This window comes from Carettochelys insculpta, chromosome 6, assembly GCF_033958435.1.
Source record: "Carettochelys insculpta isolate YL-2023 chromosome 6, ASM3395843v1, whole genome shotgun sequence".
NCBI classification, from domain to species: domain Eukaryota; kingdom Metazoa; phylum Chordata; order Testudines; family Carettochelyidae; genus Carettochelys; species Carettochelys insculpta.
In genome coordinates, this window is record NC_134142.1 from 17,363,787 (window position 1) to 17,386,472 (window position 22,686).

Sequence of the window (22,686 nt, forward strand, 5' to 3'; positions counted from 1 at the left end):
GTTGGGTGGATGCCTGGCTGGAGCTGTGGGAGGAGATGTCCATCATGAACTCCCACTCCTTGCTGGACCGCTCGGATGGTAGGACGCAAGGTCCCGGCTCTGGCCATGGGAGTGCGGGGCTGGCCATCAGTCCTGACTCTGGCTCCATGTCCTGCTGGGGCTCCTCGGCCATGGTGTTGAGGACAGCTGGGGGGGAGGAGGTTTCCTGGGGCCCCAGGGTGGCTCTGAGCTCCCGGTAATAGGGGCAAGCAGTGGGGGTCGCCCCACACCGGCTGGCCAAGTCCCGTGCCCAGGTGTAACCCTGCCGCAACTCCTTGACCTTACTTCTGACATGGTCAGGAATGCGGGCAGGGTGACCCCAGGTGGTCAGGCCCTCTGCCAGCCGGGCAAATGCTTTCACATTCTGCTGCTTGCTCCCCATTATGTGGCACGCCTTCTCCTTGCCCCAGGGCCCCAGCAGGTCGTGGAGCTTAGAGTCAGTCCAGGAAGGGCCCTGCTTCCTGACCCACTGGCTGGAGGCCTGGGAGCCCTGGGATAGCCTGGAGGGGGAGCGATGGAGGTGTTTGGGGAGCTGGCTGGCTGACATCTCCTCACTGCAGGCTGTGAAGGGGCGCCTTGTGGCATGGCTGCTGCCTGCACGGTTTCAGCTTCCTGCTTTCCAGGTCTGTGCAGCTTTAAGAGCACCTGGGCACAGAGATCACAGAGCCCCACAGGGGCTGGATGTCATGTCTCCACCTAACAGCTGATTGCCACCACGGTGGACCTCACTACTTTGAAGTAGCAGGACGCAGAACGTCTACACACGTCCTATTTAGACATTGAAGTAGAGCACTATTCCCATCTTCTCATAGGAATAGCGACTTCAACGTCTCTGCGCCTAACATCGATTTCAACTTCGATGTAGCACGTGGCGTGTGTAGATGCGGCGTGCGCTATTTTGAAGTTGTGCTTGCTACTTCGAAGTAGTGCTCTAACGTAGGCGCATCTTAAGTCTATGAGGGCAGAGGGAGGTTTTGAGGGCAGTGGTTCTCAAACTTTTTGGCCTGTGGCCCACTCAATGCAAACCTTTCTGCAGAACACCAACCAACCACCCATGGAACAATTAAATAACATTAGGAGGGATCTTTCTTTTGAAGGTTTGCTTAAAACATCTGTTGAGCCCCTAGCCGAACAAGTGCTAAAGAACATGACATGCAGTGAGATGGCAAAATCTGTAGACAATACAAAATCACACAGGATAGCTCAGTCCAAAGCAGGTTGTGACAAGTTACAAAGGAGTCTCCCCAGACTGGGTGACCTGGCAACAAAATGGCAGATAAAATTCAATGTTGGTAAATGTACAGCAATGGAAAATCCATAACCCCAGCTATACATACAAAATGGGGCCTAAATTAGCTGTTGCCTCTTGAGAAAAACATCTTGGAGTCATCACGGCTAGTGCTCTGAAAATATCTATTCAGTATGCAGCAGCAGTCATAAAAGCTAGTAGAATATTCAGCACCATTAGATATATAACGGTATATATAGATAACAAGAGAAAATATAATGCCTTTATATTAAAGCCATGGTATGGCCCACCTGGAATGCTGAATGGAGTTCTGGTTGCCCCATAAAAGATATATTAAAATTGGAAAAGGTCTCTGAAAGGGTCACGAAATTATTAGGAGCATGGAATAGCTTCCATATGAAGAGAGAGTAAGATTGGGACTGTTCAGTTTAAGAAATAGGTGACTAAAGGGGAGTAAGATAGAGGTGTATAAAATTACAACTGGTGTGGAGAAAGTGAATAAGGAAGGGTTATTTACTTCTTCATTTAAGACAAGAACCAAAGGTCACCCAACAACATTGATAGGTAGCAGATGTAAAACAAAGAAAAGGAAACGCTACTTCATGCAATGCACAGTCCACCTCTGGAACTCAGCACCAGTAGATGTTGTGAAGCCCAAACTATAGTGGGTATTAAAAAAGAATTAGAGAAGTTCATGGAGGGTAGGTCCAGCAATGGCTATTTGCCAAAATGGCCAGGGATGCGGCCTCATGCTCTCTTTTCCTAGCCTCTGACTGCCAGAAGATGGGATTGGATGGGAAGGGATGGTCCCTTGATCTCCTGCTCTGTTCACTCTCTTTTGATGCGTCTGGCATCAGTCACAGTTAGAAGACCGGATGACGGGCTAGAAGGACTATTGGTCTTACCCACTATTGCTGTTCTTATGTTTATCTATTTCCTTTTGGGATTCACTTGAATTGATCTTGGATTGGTTGATCAGTCTGGGAAGGACCGTGTTCTATACAAACTTTTACAAGGGTGGGATTTTGCAGTTTTTCTGTGTCTATGCTGCTATATAAATGATGCTCAGAGATGGATGCCTTAGAAATTCCTAAAATGGATAGGTAGACCTAGTCTGATATGCCACCATCACAGAAAAGCCAGAGACACTCTGGTGCCCAATGCAGGTTCAGTCCTCTCTCTTTATTACATGGTGGTTAATATCTTAACATTGCTATGGCTTGAGCATAGTGAGTAAATAACAGAAAAATGTTTGCATCCTGTTTAATGCCTGTTCTGCTTCACTCCATTTAACTTTGACTGGGCAATGGGGCAGGAAACGTGCTAAATGGAAGCACTGTTATTGAAAGGGCTGTCCCCTTGTTTATTTCCCAAATAAACCATTTCCTCTATCCACACAGTTGACATTTCACCCAGGCTGGCTTTCTTTGGTATGACCTGAACTACAAACATGTTTTCCTTGGGTGAAGTTAGACATGTTAAGTTAAAGAGCCCGGCTACTTAGCCAGTGAATTTTTTTCGGTTTCAGCTATCTTCTGCAAGGAGAGGAAAACCTAGCCTCTCATTTCTGCGCTACTGACAGTTGGTTACATCCCCAACGTTCAGGTGCTTAGACTGAAATCTCCTCCTTGGACAATTGTAAGCAATTTAGTAATTATTTCTAGCAGAAAATAGACTCCATTAGAGTTCAGCTGTTAATGTTCATGCCCTGTCTGTCTGACTTGCATGTAAATTGGACACATCCTTAGTCATGTTTTTCAGTCCCCTATTTTAATGGGATCCTTGTGGCTTCTAAACTTAATGTTCCTTTATGCAAATGTATATGAAGCAAATAGAGTAGGTTAAATGTCACTTGCCACCTTATATCCTCTCCTTTGAAGCTGTCTGAATTTGATGTGCTGTCCTCACATGTATTATGTAAAATCACTACTGCAGACAGCAGTCATTAAGTGGCCCCTATTAGACTTACGCTACTTTGCAGGACCCATTTGTTCACAGCAAAATTAAGTGATGATTATTATGAGCCACAGGGAGGAACATAAAAGGAAAAACAATTGGACTTCATGTTCTTTTCCCTCTGTGGAAACTGCACGAATGAGCACAGCTAATGTCAGGTCATTGTATCTTTCCTCTAGGAAAGGGGAAAAAGTAATGACCCTTTTGTGCTTTATTAACTGGTTTTGTTAAACCTTAAATGTCCATCCGGTTAGGCTGACTTCTCTTTGGGGCTAGATGTGAGCAATTCAGTGATTGTTGAGGAGGCAGGAAGACAATTGTCTCTGCTAGAATGTCGATGTCCATCACTCCAGCTGGTAAACTGCAGGCACTCAGTCGCGCAAACATTGCTTTGATTGATGACATTACATTTTTGTATCTGAGCTCTTCACAGAAGCTCAACAAAGCTCCTTTTCTCCCCTGCAGTACCCTCTTTTCAAACATTCTGTTTATGCTATTGGCTCACTTGTTCAGGTAAACAGGATTTGACATTTATCTCCTTGTATTTTTCCTTTCACCCTTTTGACAGTTGATATTCAGAAATAGCTGACGCTCTTGAGTAGGCCTGTCCTTTCTTGATTGCTTTTGTCTAATTTCTAACCTGCTGCATCATCTTTTTTGAGTGTGGAAGTGACATTATGTACATCTAATTTGACCTTTTGCATAACACTGGCCACAGAAGTTCACACAGTGAAATTGCTTACATCAAACTTGAGCGTTTGCGGCTGAATGAGCATTAGAAAGACATCCAGCTGCAATCTTCCAATCAACACTGTTGGCAAAATCTCTCTACTTACTGGGGAGGTTGTTCCAATGGTTAATTATGCTCACTGTTAAAATTGTATGCCACATTTCTCTAAGTTTGCCTCACTTCAACTTCTGGCTTGTCCTTGTCTATTAGATTAAGGAGGTCTCTACCATCACACACAGATGGGAAAGTCTTTAAAAGCTGTTTGGAACCTGATCCTGCCTGGTGTTGCTTAGGATCAGTGTGTATGTAAGGAACTGAGGATGCTCAGAACCTTTCAGGACTGGGGTCTGGCTGCTGAGCTTTGATTAAAGGAGCATTCTTGTCTGTGGGAGGTGTTTCCAGGCGCTAGAGCATTAATCTAGGATTTAAGGAAACCTGGAGTCAATTCTCAGCTTCTGCCACTGGCTTCCCATGGGACCTGGGCAAGTCACTTAGCTTCTCTGGGTCACAGTTCTCCAGCTGTAAAATGGGGATAAAAGCTCTGTCCCACATCTCAGGGATGTTGTGAGGCTAATGAATTTAACTTCACAACACCAACTGCGAGAAACTCAGAAACAGTGGTGTTGGCAACATTAGTGCCTAAGATAGACAAGTCTGTATTATTTGTAACAATGTTGGTTAAAAAATAACACTTAAGATAACTGTTCTGAGGGCCACTGCAGAAAAAGTTGTGGGCTTTTTTCTTCTAACTTTTTCAACATGTTTTTATATATTTGATAGAACTTGGGCCCTGATCCAGCAAAGCTCTTAAGTGTTATTTAACTTTAACCATGTGAGTAGTCTGTGCTTAAGTACTTTGCTGGATCAGGGCCATAGGACATAGTTAATTTCTTTGTTTCTCCAGAGATTCTTTGTGTTTGTCAGCTACAGATTGCAGTTGCTCTTTTGAAGTCCTATACAGAATTCTCTATATTGAATTTCTTATACACACAATCCATCTGTTCTAGTCAACTAAATCTGATCAGTTTAAAATAACTTGCACAAAGACTTTAGTATGTCTTCTTCCCTCGAACCTTCTCTTGCCCCAAAGCAGTGATTTCATTTTTACAGTTTGCGTTATGGCGGGATGCAAATGCTTTATAATTATATGAACAACTTGGGATCTCTTAGTTTTGGACTGAGTTGCTATATCGACAGTGTAAAGTTTACCAGGGTGCAGAGGGTTTCAAAAAGTCAACATTCAGACTTATGTTTGATACACATAGCCATCTTCTATTTAAGTATCCTTTTGAAATGAACCCAGAATTCAAAGCAAAAGTCAACAAACACAACTGACTTTTTTGTGGTTTCAATGCAAAACATCAGGAAACCAGCTGCGTTTGTTGCATGACCAGAAACCTGACAAGAAAGATTTGAAAGGTCTATGTACCTTCAAATGAACCTAGATGGAGGGTAGGTTTTTTGTTTTTTATTTTTTTGTAAAATCAGGCCCAATTTGCATAGCTTCAGGTTTCATTGGTGGTATTTGCATGACTCTACCTCTTAGCTGTTTGTGTCTATGTAACCCATGTGCCTTCTGGGTGTGGTGTTCTGTTCCTTGTAGTGGCACTGATATCACTTATGGATTAAAGACTCTGCTAGTGCCTGTAAGGGCCACAGGGCTTTCAGCTTGTTTAGTAGTACTCCATACACTAAGCTCCAAAGGTTGTAGGTTCAATCCAGCCTGCCTTATGCACACAATTCCTCTTTCTCACTGTAGCTTTCTTCCTCCTTAAATCATGGGCTGATTAGTTGTATGGGTTTGGACAAAGGAGGAGCCTGTTGTCTTTTACAGCCTTTGGGCATACATGACTTAAGGAAACAAGGCTTTGGAAAAAGGAGTGCAACTTTCAGAGATCCTATCTCTCGTCTCTTGCTGACTGACCAACCGACACAGCCCCAGACCTTCACACAGCTGGGGTAAAGCTACATTTTTCACTCAGCTAATCATTTAGGGCTGGTAGTGAGTCATGTTCTTTGGTGGGAAGAACTGCAGGAAATGAGTGCGTGCAAAGCAGCTTGTAGGCCTTTGGGCCTGGGGGCAGTGTGAGGGGTCCGGGTCAGGGAAGAAGTGTATTTTTTTTCCAACAAGACCTGGTGACAGAGTAGATGAAGTAGCTCTGAGAGTCCAGGACTGGCTGTTTAAAGTCCTCGGCGCCATAAATCACATGACTAGGCCAGAAATCTGCTTACTTGCCAGAAATGGGGCACTAACTAACCTCCCATTTTTCACTTCTGCAAAAACAGCAGGGCTGCTGCTTAATTAGAGGCAAGAGTGGGAGTGGGAAGGAGCTCTAATGATAACCCCATCACCTCTCTTACCCCCTCAGTTTGCTTGAGCCTCCTGCATTTTATGATCTTTTCAAATGGCTCGGGGCATCACTTTTCCCAACCCTGGAGGAGAGAGAGTAATCACAGCTGTCTCTGGAGCTGGCTCTCTTCCAGGACTGCAGTTCCAGCGTGCATGGAAAACGAGGGGTGGGCTGCACCCAAATGAGCTCCTTGCATTTCAGAATGGATGGTAGTGAACCATTTTCGTTACATACTTTTGTGTTGTCTGTTTGAGTAACACCGAGAAGGGCAGTGATTAAGGTGGTGAAACCCGAAAGCATAAATTTTCTGTTTCCAGGCCAGGTCCAGGACAGGCAATGGTAATCAGAGATTTCCCATGCTGCTCCCTTACCTGAGCTTCTATTGAGGATGAGAAGTAGTTCAGTCTGTTAGCTCAGACCTCAGCCAAGAGAGCTCCATGAAGAGAGGATCAAATATGCCAAATTGTGTGTAGTGCTTAAGGAGAAAGGCCCACGATCTATTATGATCTGAGCAAATTACAGCAACATTAATTAAACACAGGCTCTCTGGTTTGAGCCTGAGCCACAGATGGCATCCCACAGATGGAACTCCACTATTGATATTCCTAGAGGCGCTCAGCCCTTTAATATCAGCTTGTGTTCATCAGCAGAGCAATTTATATTAGGTGCAACTACATGTTAGTGGAGAGAGGTGAGTGCTTTTAAATGACAAGCCCTGACAAGCCCAAATGCAAGCGATATAAGGGATTTTGGATAATGAAACCTGATTGGTTATTAAAAGCTTAGGCTTTGTTCAAATGAGCCTACTGGAGTTAGGCACTCCAATCATTGAAATGTGACAGAGAGTGGGCTCCTAACTCCCCTAGTTGCTTTTGAAAATCCACACCATCAAAAGCACTTTACTTCTTTTCTGACTGGCTGTTGTGGCCCATTAAATAAGGTCACTGCTAGACTGATATTAAACCTGTATTAAGTGAGCACAGCCATAAAGGGAAGTTCACTGTTTGAGGCAGACCATTAAAATCCACACTTGGCTTCCATCTTTAGAGGTGGAGAATAAAACATCCAGGAGGCTAAAATAGTGGATTGTTTTCTCTCTTGGGCCCATGAAAAAGGGATGGGTCCTGCATATTTATCTCCAGCCGAGATCAGTGCCCCTTTGTGCTTGGTGCCGTGCCCTGCTCCAGAAAGCTTAGAGTTGGTAATGAGCACCCAAAGAATGGGAGAAAGAGAAATAATATTTCCTGTATTTTACAAGCTGCAAACCAGGCAACTTCACAGTGGAACTTTTTTAAAAAAAAAAAACAAAACAAACTCCCCCTCCTCTATTATGTTATCCTTAAGTTAGAGGGTTTGGTGTCAGTTTGCCAGCTGTCATGTTTGAAGGAAGGCAGCCTGCTTTGCCAGTCACTAAAAATGCCCAAGGCCTGCCAGCAAGCAGCACATCTGTATTCCAGACAGCAGACAGTAAGGACAAGCCATCACTTCCTCTCCTCCTTCTGTGTCTTCCATCCCCGCTGGTCTGAAAGTTGCATTGAATTGACCCGTGCTGCCTGAAGACAACATGACTGCCTTTATAAAGTCAACATCTGCTGGTTGTTATCACCCAGCCCTGCAATGTTGGGATCCCACAGTTGCTTCCTCCAGTTTGCAAGATATCACTGTAGTGAGTATATAGTGTTTGTTGGCAAACGCTGGCTTTTTAAAGGTGACTGTTTGATCACTGGGCTCTGGGTGCTATTGTTTAGCTCTCAGGGGCTGCAAAATATTGCTCTTTTATTAATAAATATTTTTCTTGGTGACTTTGGGGAAGCCACATCCATCTTATGCCTCAGTTTTCTGCTCTGTAAGATGGGGCTAATGGTGTGACTGCCTTCATAAAGTGCCTTGAGATCTTCTGATGAAATGCACTATATACTTAGCTAATATTAATAATTTTCTAGTGTGGTGGCACCAGAACCCCAGCATCCTACACACTTTATAAACACAAATTACAGTCCTTTGCCCCATAGAAATTACAGCCTAAATCAATAGTGTGTTTTAAAGCCAACAGGCTGCTTTCCGTTGCCCACTAACTAAACCAGCAATCTTGCTGCCTCTCAGGATGGGCACTGTGTAGGTTTTTGCAGGGGCAATGATCACTTTTGGATCTGGACATTTAGTTTCCTGTCTTCTGTGTGGATTTGATATGGATCACAGACCTCAGACTAGGTGTCTGTTTTTGTTCTTGTGGCTTTCCCTGGGCTGGGATTTGTGCTCCATGTACAGAGATGAGGACTGTTTTATAGACTTTACAACCAAAAGAGACCTTTAGATCACGTGGTCTGATGCCTGGACAAGACCAGGTGCTGTACGTCCATGCAGTGTGCTCTTCTAAAGTATTTAAATCTGCGGGAACAAGCAGTTAATTATTGTAGGTGGGAATGCAAAGGGAACCATGCACTAGGGCCATGAGGAGTTTGTGCTGCCTCATGGCACTGGAGCACTTACTGTAGGCCCAGGGGGACAGACAGCCTAGCTCTGTCCATGGGCCAGGTTCAGGGAAACCCAGCTCCATCCTCCTGGAAGGGGCAGGGCCTTCTGTGGAGGGAATGGGGGTGTGGCCAGCCTTCCCCTGTCCTCCCAGCTCTTCGGCGCCATCTAGAGTGTACCGCTTGGGGCTTTGGCAGTGATTTGAAGGGTCCAGGGTTCTGGCCGCCACAGTTGCAGCAGCAGCAGTGGGCCCAAAGGCGGCTGCCACCTTTGCACTCTCTGGTCGGCAGGCCTGTGTGGGCCTGACAAATACAATTTCAGAATTACATTTATAGTCTTCCACCTCCAACTGAACTGGGCGGTATTTGAAAATGTAATTATCGGGGGGATGTCCGCTTATCAAGGATGCAGCCAAGTTTCCCATGTTCCCATAAAGTTTGTTTCCAGCCAGCAGTCCTGGCTCTCTGTGTTCTGGGCTGTTATTTAGCTGTAATTTATCCCTAAATGTCTTCCACAAACCCAGTAAGTGGGAAGCAATGTTGACAGTATTGACCTTCCATGGTCCGGCAGTTCTTTCATTCGGCACCAGTCATGTCCCAAGAGTGGGGGATTAGAGAGGTTCAACCTGTACTGGAGTGGAAATTCCCTCTTCTGTGGGAAACTGTACCAGCCTATCTGGTGCATCTTTCTGGCTCCTTCATGCTGCTGAGGTAGAGCAAAGAAGCTGCTTCAGTGGGCAAGGACTGACACCCATGTTTCTACGCTCAAAGAGAAATAACAGGCAAAAAATGGGGTAATCAGACCCCTAACTATTTATGTATGTGGGATTTTAAGACTGAATTTGCTGGTGCTCTTTGAAAGTTTGACCCCAGTTCTTGTACCCAGTAAAAAAAGCAGTGTTAATGGATTTCACTGCAGGATGGACAAGATGACAACTTTCACGTGTGGTGCCCTGTTAAGCGCTTTGGCATGACAATTCCATCAGTGCGGCAAGCAACTGTGAGCAATGGCCTCTCAATCTAGAGAGCAACTCCAGTCATGATGTCAACCAAAATATCCCTCATCCAGGCAACCACTGAAGCATAGGCCGATAGCAATATAGCTGCCAACTCAATGTAGAAGGCTTCTCGTTGGCAAAATGTGACTTGACCAAGTTGCTGTGCCCACCTGCTAAAATCTGACATTCACGACCATTGTTTTATTAAATTTTTCATAGATGTCATTGCTCACAAATCTGATCCACGCACCTCTAGCTAGAGAACCTGACTCTTTGGCTCAAGCAGCAGTGACTCATGCTTGTTGCTCAAAAGGTGCCAAGGGTTATTCCTGGGTGCATGGACCAAGTTGAAAGCTGTCGCCTTACTTTTGCACAGGTGTATGGAGTTCAGTAGAACAGCTTGTGGAGTCAGGTACTACTGACTGAAACAGGGGAGAATCTACCCAGTCCCAAGCATTAGCAGTACCGCTAAACTGTAAGGCAAACTGTAGCGTGTGCACTCGAGGGTGAGACAGGGTTCAGACTGGCTAACAAGAACTGTTTCTGTCTTGGAAAAAATATGAACGACGTATCCTTCTAGGAATTTTGTACGGGCCTGTGTGCAGATTCTTTAGCTTTGGAGGAAAGGTTAAGGCATTCTGGGCTTGATTTTCACTCCTGTGCTAAAACTTTCCTATTTTCTGTTTTAGGGATGGACACAGTTCTCAGACTGTGGGTTGGGACCACAAAGTCGGTTACCACCCTGTTTTAACAGACTTGCTGTGGCCCAGGGCCAGAACCAGAGGCCTCCACCCTCTACCACCACCAGGGATAAAGCCTGAGGGCTTCAGCTGGGTTGGTGGGGGTCAGGTTGTAGACACCCTGCCTGGAGCTGAAGCCCTTGGGCTTGGCTTTTGGTGCCCTGCAGCCAAGATGATGGGGCTTGGGTTTTGACCTTATTTCCCCCACAACTCCTTAGGCAGGCTCAAGCTTCAATTCCTCCTGGGGCTGAGTAGTCACAATTGTTATCAGAAGGGAGTTGGTCACAGTGCAATGATGTTTGAGAACTCCTGGTTTAGTGTATTGTATTTATTTTGAAAGCACGTCTTATTTTTAAAAAAAAAAATAGCTTTAATCACCAGTGGCTTGTTCTAGATCTCAAAATGATCTAAATCTACTGTTCTCTGGTTTTAACTAGTTTAAAGTTGGCCCTGTCTTTATAGATAATTTCATCATCAGGAGCCTGTAGGGAATATCTCAGGTGCCGGCCAGGCCATGTTACGTGTCACTCTCTAGCAGCAGTGTCATATAATTCAGAATCTGTTAACTAGTCAGTCAGCAAGAGTTTGATCTTATGCCCATTGAAGTCTTTGGAAAGACTCCCACGAGATTCAATGGCTATTGGACCAGGCCCCCAAGTTTGAGTGCTTTGTTAGAGGAGGAAAACACCCAATATTAACAAACATAAACTTTTTAGATGGTTTTACCAAAAGTTATTCATAACCTGTAAGTGGCCTTTTACTATATCTGTCGGTGTCTGGCCAGCCTCTTGGTATTTGTCTATTTTATTCAAATTTCAACAACTACAATCCTGATTAAGTATCAGAGAGGGAGCTGAGTTAGGCTGTATCTTCAAAAACAACAAGAAGTCCTGTGGCACCTTAGAGACTAACATATTTTGGAGCATAAGCTTTCGTAGGCAAAGGCCCGCTTTGTCAGATGCATGCGTTGTGCGGGGGGGGGGCGTGGTTCAGAGGAGGATTTAAAGAGGGGTAGCTGCCACTTCCACCCTGACTGAATAGAACTTGTCAGGTCTGGCCCTCCCCTTTACTGAGAGAGCTTCTTTAAATCATCCTCTGAACCCCCGTCCCCCTACTCACGGATCTGATGAAGCAGGTTTTTACCTAGGAAAACTTATGCTCCAAAATATGTTAGTCTTTAAGGTGCCACAGGACTTTTTGTTGTTTTTAATCCTGATTAAAAAGCTACCAGTCTGTTTCTGAAAACATTTCCTGTGCTTTGTGTTGTCACATTACTAATGTTGGGCAAAGCGTTGCTCTCCAAAAATGAGCTATCGTGCATTTGGCTACTAGTAGTAATTTGTGTTGTCACACAAGTCAGTTGCCTCCTTCAGACTGTCCCCTAATAAACCCACTAGGTTGTGTGGGTAGCTTATGTTTAGCGATCTTGAAAATTCTGTTTAATATCTTCCTCCAAAATATTACTATCTTAGGGCAGTCCCACCATCTGCTTGCAACATGATGATGAGTTGTGGAACGAGGATGGAAATACTCCAGCTTGCTGGTAGAGTGAGGGATGATAATTAGCATTTTCAAAGTGTTGGACTAATCCACACAGTGCTTCATTCAAAAAGTTTTGAAGACGGCTGAATCAGAACTAGTTTTTGAACTTGAAGGGGATATTCCCAGAAAACATATCCCTTATTATCCCAGCTCTCCTCATAACTCATCTTATTGACTGCTCCTCTTAGATTTATTGTGCCTTCCTGACTGTGTTTAATTTGGATCCTCTGTTTGAGTGCTTATTTTTCTTTGTGGTCAATTGTGTTTTAGTGGCAGCCATTGAAAAATGACACGTCTCCTGGGGTTTTTCTTTACATGCTTTCATGCCGTTGGGCCCATCACCTTTGGTCTCTGTTGTAGCTCACGATTGATAGGCTTCCTGTTGGTGTAATGGTATCCAAAAATATGTTCGTTTTGCTCCTTCTGAAAACACCTCTCTTTTAAAATGAGCAGCTTTTAAGACTGTCACTATCCAGGGGTATGCAATGAACTCTGTGGAGCCCCAGGATCAGGGGTTCTCCTCTAGTAAAAATGGACTTCTTTGTTTTTGGTTGTTTGCTTTTCCAGTCTAATTATAAAGTTGTCCTCATTAGTTGTAGGTCCATGGTGAATAATTTTCAACTTTACAGACAAGTCCTATGCATTCAGCTTTTGGCTGGAGCTGAATAAAGCTGGGAATTGTGCTATTCATTCTCAAAACACCGGAGCTGAGCTCTGAGCCCAGGAGAGTGCAGTTTGTCTAATTATTATGAATTTGGCTGACAAACAGAACTATGTACTTTATATACAGTAAGGCTGAGGAGAACAGTCAAGCATTTATTAAAGTTGTGTTTAGTTCACAGAGGGTAGTGGTGTTGTACTTGAAGGTAAGCAATGTCGCTGGCTGAAGCAGCCTGGCAGAACACCTATGGCAACAGGGATGGTGGAAAGGATTGCAGAATGAAAAAAAAAATTGAGTCAGGCCTCTGTGGCCACAAAACCAGTGGACAGGAAATATGAGCTCCAGTATAGGTTTCCAGAAGTGCTGGTAGGGCAGATTTAGTGAAGTCTACTTGGATATGGTTAATAGGGGTTTAGCAAAGGAGAACAGAGTATTTTGAAGGGGCTGAGGTTATAAACTCTGTGAGGTCAGGAAACATCTTTGTCCCGCATTTTTACAGCAGTTAGCACAATAGGCTCCACAGTAGTACTGATAGCAACATTTGTAGAGAACCAGCACTGGGTGAGAGTTACTGGCCACCTGACCAGGAAAGTAATTGTGACTATGAAATACTGAGGGATAGGATAAGGCTATAAAGCTAAAAAATCCTGAATAGTAGTGGGGGATTTGTAACAGAGAGGTAGCTGTTGTTTTATTCCCATTTTGACTGGGTACATGTCACCTCAGGGTAGGATGCAGAAATAAAGGTGTTTGACTCCTTAAATGAATGCTTCTGGAATCCACAAGAGAAAGAGAATTCTTGATTTAGTCCTAAGTGGAGCGTACGATCTGGTCCCAGAGGTAAATGTAACTAGATTGCTTGGAAATAGTGGCCATAATGTAATGAAATTTAACATGCCAGTCGTGGGAAAAACACCACAGCAGCTCAACACTGTGGCATTTAATTTCAGAAAGGAAAACTACACAAACATGAGGTTTAAAAGATACAGTGCCAAAAGTAAAATCCCTACAAGCTTCATGGGAACTTTTCAAAGACACTATAGTAGAAGTCCAACTTAAATGTACACCCCCGCCCCCCCCCCCCCCAAAAAAAAAACAACACAGTAGAAGACCCAAAAAAGTGCAACTGGGGTTTAACGCCCAAACAAAAGTGGTAAGAGAAAAAGGCATCATTGAAAAAGTGGAAGTTAAATCCTAGTGAGGAAAATAGGAAGGAGCATAAACTCTGTCGAATTAAGTGTAAAAAATATAATAAGGAAAGCCAAAAAGGAGTTTGAGGAACAGCTAGCCAAAATTCAAAAAATAATAGCAATATGTTTTTTAGTACGTCAGAAGCAGGAAGTCTGCTAAATAACCAGTGGGGCCACTGGATGTTTGAGATGTTAACACAGCACTCAAAGACAATAAGGTCCTTGCAGAGATATAAAATAAATTCTTTGCTTGGATCTTCAGGGCTCAGGATATTAGGGAGATTCCCAAACCCGAAACATTATTCTTGGGGGCAAATCTGAGGAATTGTCCCAGATTGAGGTATCATTAGAGAAAGTTTTGGAAGAAATTGATAAATTTAAGAGTAACAAGTCACCAGGACAAGATGACATTCACCCAAGAGTTCTGGAAGAACTTAGTTGTGAAATTGTGGAACTATTAACAGTGATTTGTAATCTATCCCTCAAATAATCTTCTGCACCTAATGAGTGGAAGATAACTAACTTGATGCCAATGTTTAAAAAGGGCTCTAGAGGTGATCCTGGCAATTACATACTGGTAAGTCTAACCTCAGTACTGGCCAAATTAATTGAAACTATAGTAAAGAAGAGAATTATCAGACACATAGATGAACATAATTTGTTGGGGGAAAGTAAATATGGTTTCTTTAAAGGGAAATCATGCCTTACTAATTTACTAGAGTTCTTTGACTAGGTCAACAAGCATGTGGAAAAAGTAGTTCCAGTGAATATAATGTACTTAGATTTCCAAAAAGCCTTTGACAAGGTCCCTCACCAATGGCTCTTAAGTAAAATAAGATATTGGTTAAGAGGGAAGGTACTCTCATGGATTGATAACTGGTTAAAATACAGGAAACAAAGGGTAGGAATAAATGGTCAGTATTTAGAATGGAGAGAAGTAACTAGTGGAGTCCCCCGAGGGTCCATACTGGGACCAATACTATTTGACATATTTATAAATAATCTGTTGAAAGGGGTAAATGGTGAGGTACCAAATTTGCTGATGATACTGAACTGCTTAAGATAGTTAAGAACAAAGCAAACTGTGAAGAGCTTCAGAAGGATCTCACAAAACAAGGTGATTGGGCAACAAAACGACAAATGAATTTTAATGTTGATTAAATGCAAAGTAATGTTCATTTGCAAAGTAATCCCAATTATACATACAAAATGAGGGGACTAATTTAGCTATAACCTCTCAAGAGAGAGGTCATGGAGTCATTGTGGATAGTTCTCTGAAAACATCCACTCAGTGTACAGCAGCCATCAAACAAACAAACAAAATGTTAGCAATTATTAAAAAAGGGACAGAGAATACGACAAAGAATATCTTATTGCTTCTGTATAAAACCATGGTACACCACATGCTGTATACTGTGTACAGATGTGGCAAACTCGTCTGAAAAAAGATATACTGGCATTAGAAAAGATTTATAAAAGGGCAACAAAAATTATTAAGGGTTTGGAATGGGTGCCATATGAAGAAAGGTCAAAAAGACTGTGGCTGTGGCCACGCTTGGCCAAAACTTCGAAATGGTCATGCAAATGGCCATTTTGAAGATTACTAATGAGGCGCTGGATTGAATATTCAGTGCCTTGTTAGCATTAGGACGCTTCAGCTGAGGGGAATAAGGTTGATTTCAAAATGTGCGGGGTCCTTTAAAAAGGACCCCTGTGTAGCCATGCCGAGCCACGCGCTTTCAAAAGCGGCACTTTCGAAGTGCTGCTGCCGGAAGCATCCTAATGCTAATGAGGCACTGAATATTCAATTCAGAGCCTCATTAGTAATCTTCAAAATGGCCATTTGCATGGCCATTTTGAAGTTTTGGCCAAGTGTGGCCACAGCCTGTGACTTTTCAGTTTAGAAAAGAGGAAACTAACGGGGGATATGATAGAGATCTATACCATCATGACAGGTGTGGAGAAAGTGAATAAGTAAAAGTTATTTACTTGTTCCCGTAAAATATCACGAAATGAATCATAGAATCATAGAAGAGTAGGACTGGAAGGGACCTCGAGAGGCCATCGAGTCCAGCCCCCTGCCCTCATGGCGAGGACCAAGCACTTTCTAGACCATCCCTGAAAGCCATCTATCTAACCTCTTAAATATCTCCAGTGATGGAGATTCTCCCACCTCCCTTGGCAATTCGTTCCAGTGTTTGATCACCCTGACAGTCAGGAACTTTTTCCTAATGTCCAACCTGAACCTCCCCTGCTGCAATTTAAGTCCATTGCCTCTTGTTCTATCCTCAGAGGCAAGGAAGAACAAGTTCCCTCCCTCTGCCTTATGACACCCTTTTAGATACCTGAAAACTGCTATCATGTCCCCCCTCAATCTTCTCTTTTCCAAACTAAACAAGCCCAATTCTTTCAGCCTTTCTTCATAGGTCATGTTCTCTAGACCTTTGATCATTCTCATTGCTCTCCTCTGGACCCTCTCCAATTTCTCCACATCCTTCCTGAACTGTGGTGCCCAGAACTGGACACAATACTCCAGCTGAGGCCTAACCAGCGCAGAGTAGAGCGGGAGAATGACTTCTTGTGTCTTGTTCACAACACACCTGTTAATGCATCCTAGAATCATGTTTGCTTTTTTTGCAACAGCATCACACTGTTGACTCATATTTAGCTTGTGATCCACTATAACCCCTAGATCCCTTTCTGCTGTACTCATTCCTAGGCAGTCCTTTCCCATTCTGTATGTGTGACACTGATTGTTCCTTCCCAAGTGGAGCACTTTGCATTTGTCCTCATTAAACTTCATCCTGTTTACCTCAGCCCATTTCTCCAGTTTATCCAGATCCTTTTGAATTATGACCCTATCCTCCAAAGAAGTTGCAACTCCTCCCAGCTTGGTATCATCTGCAAACTTAACAAGTGTACTATCTATGTCAATATCTAAATTGTTAATGAAGTGAAATTAATAGGCAGCAGGTTTAAAACAAGCCAAAGGAATTTTTTCTTCACACAATGCACAGTCAACCTGTGGAACGCCTTAGAAGAGGATGTTGGGAAGACCAGGACTTCAACAGGGTAAAAAAAGAACGATATACATTCATGGAGATTAGAGCCATCAATACTTATAAGCCAGGCTGGATAGGAATGGCGTTCCTAGCCGCAGTTTATCAGAGGTTGGAAATTGATGACAGGAAGGATGACTCCATTACCTGTTCTTTTCATTCCCTCTGGGACCTCTGGTATTGGCCACTGTTGGAAGACAGGGTATTTGGCTAGATGGACCTTTGGTCTGACCCATTATAGCTGTTGTTATGTTCTCCTCACTACAAAAAAAAAAAAGAATCTAAAAGCCCGAAGGATGGACATGAGAACAGAATTAAACAATGATGAAAAACCAAGGTATGAAATTTTATTCTTTTCTAATTCTTAGTTTGAAGTTCTAATACAACATCTTTAACCTCACAGCATTTGAAAGAAACAGACACAAAGTACCTTTCAACTGGCCACACAAAATAGACTGCAGACCAGCCAACCCTCTTTGCTGCCTTGGATCAGATGTTTTTTTCTGAAGCTTATCTGCCTGGTTTTGTTCTCCTCCCCAGGCAGATGATAGTGTCCTCAGTTTAGGTGAAGCTTTGTCCTGAATTTTACACCATGTCAACACTCCTCTTTTGTGTGGTAACACTGGCATGCAGACATATATAACTGTAAGCTTCCACTTGTTCTGTGATCCATGAGGAGGGAATACTAGATCCACTCAAGTGCTCGAGGTTGGGAGTGGGTGATGGGGTTGGATCACTTGATGATTACCTCTTCTCTTAATTACTTCTGGGAAACCTGGTATTGGCTGCTGTTGGAAGACAGGGTACTGGGCTAGATGGATCATTGATCTGACCCTGTATGGCGATTCTTATGTTCAGCCCCTTAGGGAGATATTTTTTTTGCCTGTTAGGTTTTTTTTTCAGCTTAGCCTCAGATTATCAATATTGTCTTACAGTTCTGCAGCATGTTTATACTGTGCACCTGTTTGCTTTTCCACCAGAGATCTAATTACCTTGTAGTTGCTTGACATTGTCTTCTATTAAACTACCTTCATCCCTGCCTCTGGTTCTGGCAGTTTTATAAATACTACCTTTGCTGTAAGAATGTACAGAAATCCTGATTTACTGTGAAATTAAACAAGGACAGGTATTTGTTTAGAATCCTTGGGAGTGAGGCTAATAAATCCTTTTCATTGCTATGGCTGGTAAGAAAAGTCTGCTTTAGAAATGTGATTGAACAGAATAATGGAATTGGAAGAACTGGAGAGGTGTTTTTTTCTTTTAACTGCCTGTAATATATTAACAAATGATAGGCAGACAGTATGGGATGAATTGGTTTAAAACAATCTCAGAGCACTGATAGCATTCTTATAACTATACACAAGCATAATGTAACCCATAACTTGCGGTCGCTTGTATTTTTACCCTGCAGACCTGACACTCACTGTTATTATGTTGAGAAGTGCCTTGTAAATAATTCAATCTCTTTATTTAAAAATCAACTAGCTAAATCATGTAGGTACCAGATGCTAAGTGTACCTGGTTTAAGTCTGCATAACTGTATTTTGTGGGCTCATGCATTATGGTTGTTCCCTGTCTTCATTGAGGCCAAGCAGCGGTAAGTAGTTGGCATTAGAAGCTCATCATTTTTTGTTGTTATTGCCTTTAACAATGAAAAAAGAGTGAGCAATAAGCAGCATTAAGAAGAAAGAATAAAATAGCACCTCCCCACTTATCTGGGGACCCCCACTGGTCTTAGCGTTTCCTCAGCTGCTGAAAGTCTTCTCTGTCCAGCTCCTGAGCTCTGCCCTGAGATGGCTCATCAGTTTCTAACACTCTGTTGGCTTCTCCTTTGGCACAGGTAGTCACAACATTGTGTGCCCTTTTACTTGTGTAATGTTCAGCCACCAGCACTTAAACTGTCTGATCCCAGAGTGGAGAGTTCATTGGGGTATCCATAATTAAACCATTATATGAAGCTGCTACTTGTTACCCTATTGCAGGGTAAATGAACTTGGAAAACCAGATGCTTATCCCAGGGTTCAATTATCAACATTATGGAGTCAACACACTCTCATAAAGCTGCAGGGTGAGCTCTGTCAGAAGCCTGTTCCAGGTACGTGTTTTTGTGCAGTTCCTTTAACGATGGAGGGCTCTGACCAAAAGCAGCCCTGTATTTACTCCCCATACACTCTTGTATCAATCCTTGTACAAAATATGCCTTGTGAGGTATTGTTTAACATCTAATAACTTCCCGGTCAATAATGTTGCCATATACATTTCACCATAATATGGGGAACCACCGGGGATTGGGCAAATGGGGCAGTTGCATTGGGGCTTGGGCATTTCAAAGGAGCCTGGAGCTCCAGCTGCCACTACTGCTCTGGGCCTCTTTGAACTGCTGCAGTAGTGCTGCTCTGTACAGCTGTGTGTGTGTGCATGTGGGGGGGGAGGGCTTGTCAGAGGGATCCAGTGCCATGTTACCTGTGGTGCTATGGGCTGATTGTTCTAAGCCCTGCCCTTTTGGGGGGCACAGAGCCAGCCCCACAACCTCCTTACCATGGGCTGTGGTGACTGTCTGCCCACTAATAATGTGTAAAGTCATGATGTCTCCTTGGCCAGTCCTGCCCCAGGCAAGAAATACCTGGTCAAAGAAATGTGTGTCTACCTCACTACTCATTTACATAAGTAGTAAGCAGGGTCATCCAGATGGCAAGAGACAATGCACTTTGCATTTCAACAAAACAGCTGAGAGGACAGAACCTAGAGCCTCTTTTACCACCAGACTCCATGTCAATATCTGTACTGCTTGGATAAACATTGCTTTGTAGGTGAAGAAGAATCTACTTCAAAGGTTCACTTGACTGTAAAAGAAAGGGGAAGAAAACCCCAAGCTTCATTCGGTTCCCTAAGAAGATAACCTATTCAGCCCTTTGACTTGTGGCGGGGGGGTGGGGTGCATGGGGGGTGCGTGGGATTTGGAGAGCCATGTTACTGGTACTTAAGGTAAAACCCTTACCACATATATCTAACTTGTTTAAATTTTAGCTATTAAAAGCATTTTGCCTTTATTTCTCTCTTACCCATTTCTGGCTCTGTTGTCTGATCCTTGATTTCACTTAAATTACTATCTTCTTCTGTTAATATGCCTGCTTTATATTTTAATCAAAACAATCCACTGCTGTGTGGAAATTGCTTAGTAATGCCAGGTAAAGTGTCTTACAACCCTGAGACGGGTCAATATTCCTTTAATATGTGAAGTAATTGGGAGAGGCCCGGAGAGTGCAGAACACACATTTTGGGAAGAAATCAGTCTTGGGGCTATGTTGGTATCACCCAGCAAGTAGTAAGTCTGATTTTTGGTGGAAGCCACAGCAAGATGTGTGGGCTGCTAAGGTCAGAGCTGCTGGAACAGCGCTGCAGCTATACACAGACATTCAGGCTATGATCTGAAGCATGGTAAACCGTCTGTGAGTGTAACCCACGCACCTGTGTGTGTTTAACTGTCTCATGTAGTGGTACTTAGACCACATCACAGAGAAAGAATAAGTGTCTTCCACAGCCTAAGCTGAGAGAGAGCTGGCCTTTAGCTCAAGCTGTAGAGGTACCTGCACTAAGCTGTAAAGGTCCTAGGTTCAAGTCTGGCTGATGGGCTGTTACATGAGCAGCCCAGGTTTGGGAATTACAATATAATAGCATCATGAAGCACCTAAGGTTGCATAAGAGTGAGTAACACACCTCATTTGCTGGAAGGTGACTGGTGCTGTGGTTCACTAGGGCTCCTGGTGCAAAAAACAATATTGAGAGTGCTAGCAAGTTACTAGCATCCTGAAACGTGAACACTGTCCTCTCATACCAACTTGCTGCCTAATAAACCACCTTCCTTCCATTTGTGTGTTGATGGTCACCTTGACTTATATCTCATTGGTTTAAGTCCATTTATATCCCCCTTCAGTTATGATAAAAGGGGACGGGGCATGGAGGAAGTGAAGAGATTCTCCAGTTATTTGTCGTTTTCTTCTCTAAGGTGCCTGCCTTCACAAAGCCTCAACAGGCCTGTGTACTAGATCTTTTGTGGCAGCTCCTTGTTAAAATATCAGCATCGCCATTTATATACAAAACAAAAAGCAGTCAAGCAGCACTTTAAAGACTAGCCAAATAACTTATTAGGTGAGCTTTCGTGGGACAGACCCACTTCTTCAAACCATAGCCAGACCAGAACAGACTCAATATTTAAGGCATAGAGAACCAAAACAGTAATCAAAGTTGACAAATCAGGAAAAAAAAAAAGTAAAGAAAAAAAAAAGAAGACAAATCAAAGTTTGATTACTGTTTTGGTTCTCTATGCCTCAAATATTGAGTCTGTTCTGGTATGGCTATGGTCTGAAGAAGTGGGTCTGTCTCACAAAAGCTCACCTAATAAATCGTTTTGTTAGTCTTTAAAGTGCTACTTGGCTGCTTTTTTGTTTTGAGACTATATAGACTAACATGGATCCTTCTCTGTTACCATTTGTATACAAGGTACACACGGAGATAACTGATTCTGTCACTCTTTGCCCATCTTCGTAGCCTGTTCTTCCATTCACAGAAAATCTGATTTTTTTTTCCATCTACCTCAGCAAGTTTTTCATCTTCTTAAAAGTTATTTGAGATTCTGCCTCGTTTTCTGACAAACATCTTTGCTCTGTGGCTATAGTGACCTTGACTTGGCTATCCACGCATTTCTCACATCAAGATTAGATTATTGCAACTCCCTCCTGGCGAGCTTGCTTGATAAGGCCCTGTATAATCTCCAGCTGGTGCGGAGTGCAGCTGCCAGCGTCTCATAACATAAGGATGATCTGTGCATTTTGCCTTTTCAAAATCACTGTTATTTGCCAGCCAAGCCATACATTGACCTGTAGGTTCCCCTTAAAGGTGAACTGCAATTTTATTTTTCTTTAACCTGAAATTAGTGACACTTATGTGCAGACTGCTCCAGATGACAAAGGTCAGAGGGACACTTGGCACACAATCTCATATATTTAACTCCATTACTAACAGACTCTATGCAGTTCACCCATGACAGCATGGGGCCAGTGTAGGTTTTTCTGTACTTTTTCTAATTTGTGCATCTTTCCTGAGGAATCTGAGCTGGGTTAGGTTACATTTGCACTGAATTTAAAATTCATAGTGCTGCTGGACTGCCTGCTAGAGCCCTTCGAAGATACAAAAACATGGTGCCGCCTGCAATCTGCATCTTCCAGGCGCAACTCCTCATCTGAACTGTAATCTGTGATCTGGATTTTACTTATATCTGCACAAATAATCTGGAAGAGAGGAGGCAGGGAGCACAGATCAGGACAGAGAGGGAGTGTTGTGCTGGGAAGAGGCAGGCAGCAGGGACCTGGTACCAGGGCTCCACACACCAGTGCTCACAAGGCAATGGGTAGGGGAGCCTGGCACGTCCAACAATCATTCCTTCCTGCATGGAGATTAAGGGTGTAGCATCTTGCTTCCTTTCCCTGACAGCAGTGCAGGGGCCTGTCCTCATGCACCTGCTCCACCTGGTGCAGGGGAAGTGTGAGAAGCGAGCCCTGCAGTGTTATCTGGTCCACTATCCATTGCACATCTTCAGCTGTGAAGCAGATATCTGTGGATATGCAGGGCTCCACTGACTGCCCAATGGACTAACCTCTCCTAAGTAGCCACAGGATACATACAGTTGGGCAGGAGCAGCAG